We start from the raw sequence: 5165 nt of genomic DNA on the forward strand, positions 1-5165 counted from the left end.
TGCCCATGGATAGCCCATCTACATCCTTCTATCCCTCATCTTACACTGGTGCTGGGATCATCTCAGCATCCAAGTGCCACTTCCAGCTTTTACTGACCCATCCCCACGTGTTTATCGAGTACCTTTGTCATCCTTAAGATTTTGTCTTTATTATTTTCTTAGGGAAGATAAAGAAACTGCTGCGGGGTCTGTCGTGTGTTGATCTGGGCAAGTGTTCCTAATCAAACATTCATAATATTGCGCTCTTTTACGAGTAAAATGGTGGCCTGCGCACTTTTACGAGCTCTGCTGTTCTGGACGTCGCAGAAAATACATGTTCGTTTAATGGGTCGCAATAAAGAGCCCTTTATAGAGAGGGGCTTTTTATAGTTTATTCATCTTTATTTATTTAGAATCCCCTTGAGACTCCGTGAGCCTTTTGCTTATTGAACCTTTCTTGGCCATTTTGCCACGTCTCTCCCATCAAGGGGGTATTACAAGATCACAGACTCACAGAATGATGTGGGGTTGGAAGGGACCTCTGGAGATCATCCAGTCCACCCCCCTGCCAGAGCAGGGCCACCCAGAGCAGGTCCCACAGGAACGTGTCCAGGGGGGGTTTGAATGTCTCCGGAGAAGGAGACTCCACCACCTCTCTGGGCAGCCTCTGCCAGGGCTCTGCCACCCTCAAAGTGAAGAGTTCCTCCTCATTTTGAGATGGAACTTCCTATGTTCAAGTTTGTGCCCATTTCACAGAATCACAGAATCACATGGGGTTGGAAGGGACCTCTGGAGATCATCCAGTCCAACCCCCTGCCAGAGCAGGGCCACCCAGAGCAGGTCCCACAGGAACGTGTCCAGGTGGAGTTTGAAGGTCTCCAGAGAAGGAGACTCCACCACTTTTCTGGGCAGCCTCTCCCAGGGCTCTGTCAGCTCCAAGTGAAGAAGTTCCTCCTCATGTTGAGGTGGAACTTCTTATATTCAGAACCTTTCTTGGCCATTTTGCCACGTCTCTCCCATCAAGGGGGTATTACAAGATCACAGACTCACAGAATGATGTGGGGTTGGAAGGGACCTCTGGAGATCATCCAGTCCACCCCCCTGCCAGAGCAGGGCCACCCAGAGCAGGTCCCACAGGAACGTGTCCAGGGGGGGTTTGAATGTCTCCGGAGAAGGAGACTCCACCACCTCTCTGGGCAGCCTCTGCCAGGGCTCTGCCACCCTCAAAGTGAAGAGTTCCTCCTCATTTTGAGATGGAACTTCCTATGTTCAAGTTTGTGCCCATTTCACAGAATCACAGAATCACATGGGGTTGGAAGGGACCTCTGGAGATCATCCAGTCCAACCCCCTGCCAGAGCAGGGCCACCCAGAGCAGGTCCCACAGGAACGTGTCCAGGTGGAGTTTGAAGGTCTCCAGAGAAGGAGACTCCACCACTTTTCTGGGCAGCCTCTCCCAGGGCTCTGTCAGCTCCAAGTGAAGAAGTTCCTCCTCATGTTGAGGTGGAACTTCTTATATTCAAGTTTATGCCCATTTCCTGTTGTCCTGTCCCTGGGCACCACTGAAAAAAGACCAGCCTCATCCTCTTGACACCCACCCTTTAAGGATTTATAATACTTAGCAATATTTATTTGGTGAGTGTCGCCAGGACCTTTGCTGGTGTAATAACATCCTCTACCTTGTTGCAGGAGCTGGTGGTGCCAGCAGGTGAATATGGTTGTGGTGAGGTTTTGTAGCTGGGAGAGGGTTGTCCTACCTTAGAAGTCCTACAGCTTAAAAGTGTTAAACCACAATTTAAGTCTCATCCTCCTTAGCAAGGTTTTGGTTTTTGGTTCTCCAGGACTTCGCCGTACTGGGCCAAGGATCAGATGAAAGCACTTTCATTAATGTGTGCCCCACACAATGCATTTTTATAGCTTTTTAATAAAACTCAACACTTTTTTTCTGTAGGAACCATATTAATTGACTTTTGGGAGATGTTTGCCAGAACTTAAATGTTTTCCTTTTTTCCTTTTTTTTTTTTTTTTTTTAATTGAGCAATTTATTGCAGGAGCTGAAGTCGACGTGGGGACTGTGTTTGATGTAAAGCAGACTCACAAACTCAGTGCCTATCATCAGAAAAAAATAAAAGGAGATGTTTATAGATCCTGTTTGACTGGAATAAACCTGGCTTCCTGGGGCAGACACGTGCTGGGCCCAAACCCAAGGCTTTTGAGATCAAACGTGACACTGGGATGGATGAGTAATCTCACGGAAAGATGCTGCCGGGATAAGATAATGAACTTGTTGGAATCATTATTATTATTATTGGTAGGAGGAGGAACGTTGCAGGGCACAGGCTGCCAAAAGCACCCGATAGCTTGGGGAAGAGGGCCTGGCCGAAGAGGACCTGGGGTTGTTGGTCAACTGTCGGCTGAACATGAGCCAGCAGTGTGCCCAGGTGGCCAAGAAGGCCACCAGCATCCTGGCCTGTGTCATCAATAGTCTGGCCAGCAGGACTGGGGCAGTGACTGTGCTCCTGAACTGGGCACTGTTGAGGGCCAACCTCGAGGGCTGGGCCCAGTTTTGGGCCCCCTCACCACAAAAAAGACCTTGAGGGGCCAGCAATTTATTGCAGGAGCTGAAGTCGACGTGGGGACTGTGTTTGATGTAAAGCAGACTCACAAACTCAGTGCCTATCATCAGAAAAAAATAAAAGGAGATGTTTATAGATCCTGTTTGACTGGAATAAACCTGGCTTCCTGGGGCAGACACGTGCTGGGCCCAAACCCAAGGCTTTTGAGATCAAACGTGACACTGGGATGGATGAGTAATCTCACGGAAAGATGCTGCCGGGATAAGATAATGAACTTGTTGGAATCATTATTATTATTATTGGTAGGAGGAGGAACGTTGCAGGGCACAGGCTGCCAAAAGCACCCGATAGCTTGGGGAAGAGGGCCTGGCCGAAGAGGACCTGGGGTTGTTGGTCAACTGTCGGCTGAACATGAGCCAGCAGTGTGCCCAGGTGGCCAAGAAGGCCACCAGCATCCTGGCCTGTGTCATCAATAGTCTGGCCAGCAGGACTGGGGCAGTGACTGTGCTCCTGAACTGGGCACTGTTGAGGGCCAACCTCGAGGGCTGGGCCCAGTTTTGGGCCCCCTCACCACAAAAAAGACCTTGAGGGGCCAGAGCAGGTCCAGAGAAGGGCAACGGAGCTGGTGAGGGGTCTGGAGCACAAGTCTGGTGAGGAGCAGCTGAGGGAGCTGGGGGTGTTGAGCCTGGAGAAAAGGAGGCTGAGGGGAGACCTTCTGGCTCTCTGCAACTCCCTGAAAGGAGGGTGTAGCCAGGGGGGGGTTGGTCTCTTCTCCCAAGGAACAGGTGATGGGACAAGAGGAAAGGGCCTCAAGTTGCACCAGGGGAGGTTTAGGATGGAGACTGGGAACAATTTCTTCCTGGAAAGGGTTGTGAAGCCTTGGAATGGGTTGCCCAGGGCAGTGGTGGAGTCTCCATCCCTGGAGGTATTTAGAAGATGAGTTGACCTAGAGCTTAGTGACGTGGTTTAGTCTTGGATTTTTGTCTGAGTTAGGTTGATGGTTGGACTTGATGATCTTAAAGGTCCAACCTAGACAATTCTATGATTCTAAGGACAGGTGGAGAAGTTTTTGGGCTTCCTTGGCCAGCATTTAATGATTTGAGGGATTCAACTGGAGCCCTTATTTAATGGATGATACATTCCTGTCCCTTCCTATACCATCTAGACAGCAGTTAGCCCTGCCTTTTGCCTTGCAGGTATTATTCCCTCCAGTATTGTATTTTTTTCTACAAGACTGACAACCTCGTTATCTTTTAATCCCATCGACTGATTTTTTTTTATCCCCTTTCTCTGCTTTTCTATTTACGCAACCCTTTATAAATATTATATAAAACACTAAATTTTTTCCGCTTGAACAAATAGTCAGGATTCTATCAAAGCACAGGGCATGACATCGTTTTAAAAATTAAATAGAGCGTTAAAAATTGGTTTTCTTCCTTTAAAAACATTGCAGGTGTATTCACTGGAATGGGGAAAAACAAGGAAAATACATGAAAAGAAAGAGAAATCTTTCAATCATGATGATTTTGGGGAGGGAAGAAAAGATAACTTGATTTGAGCAAATAAATTGGTTTTTCTTGAAGTTTGGGCATAAACAAATTGTGCCTCTGGAGTGGCACGTGCCTGTCAGTTGGTACCAGCTACTTCTCAGCTTCGTTTGTGCCACGTGAGTGTCCCAGGTCCTGCCAGATGCTCTGTATCTCCTGGTCCTGGTTGCTTGCACCGCACCACCCTGACATCATGGGAACTGGAGAGCCGGCGTCGGTGGTTATTCTGCCCAGAGGGCTTCAGAAAATCATAGGATCATAGAGGGGTGTGAGTTGGGAGGGACCCTAAAGACCATCCCAACTCCCATCCCCTGCCCTGGGCAGGGACACCTTCCACCAGACCAGGTTGCTCCAAGCCCCCTCCAACCTGGCCTTGAACCCCTCCAGGGATGGGGCAGCCACAGCTTCTCTGGGCAACCTGTTCCAGAGTTTCACCACCCTCACACCAAAGAAGTTCTTCCCCACATCTCAGCTTCATCTCCCCTCTTTCAGGGTCAAACCCTTCCCCCTCCTCCTAGGGCTCCTCTCCCTCATCAAGAGTCCCTCCCCAGCTTTCCTGGAGACCCCCTTGAGGGACTGGAAGGGGCTCTAAGGTCTCCAAGAGCCTTCTCTTCTCCAGGCTGAACCCCCCCAACTCTCTCAGCCTGTCCTCCCAGCAGAGGGGCTCCAGCCCTCCCAGCATCTCCATGGTGGCCTCCTCTGGCCCCTCTCCAACAGGTCCATCTCCATCTGATATTGGTGGCCCCAGAGCTGGAGGCAGCACTGCAAGGAGGTCTTCCCAGAGCAGAGGGGTTTGTCCAGGTCCCTCTGGATGGCATCATGTCCCTCAGGTGTGTCAATCTCACCACTCAGCTTGGTGTCACCTGCTGAGGATTCACTCCATCCCTCTATGTTGTTGATGAAGATACTAAACAATACTGGTCCCAGTACAGACCCCTGAGGGACACCACTCATCACTGATCTCCATGTGGACATGGAGCTGTTGACCACCAAACATGGCTTCAGGAGCTTTCCCAGGGCTTCCTCCAGGTTTGGGTCTCCACTCCAGGTTTGGGTTCCTCCGCC

Source organism: Calidris pugnax, unplaced genomic scaffold, assembly GCF_001431845.1.
Source record: "Calidris pugnax isolate Ruff unplaced genomic scaffold, ASM143184v1 scaffold275, whole genome shotgun sequence".
Taxonomy (NCBI): Eukaryota; Metazoa; Chordata; class Aves; order Charadriiformes; family Scolopacidae; genus Calidris; species Calidris pugnax.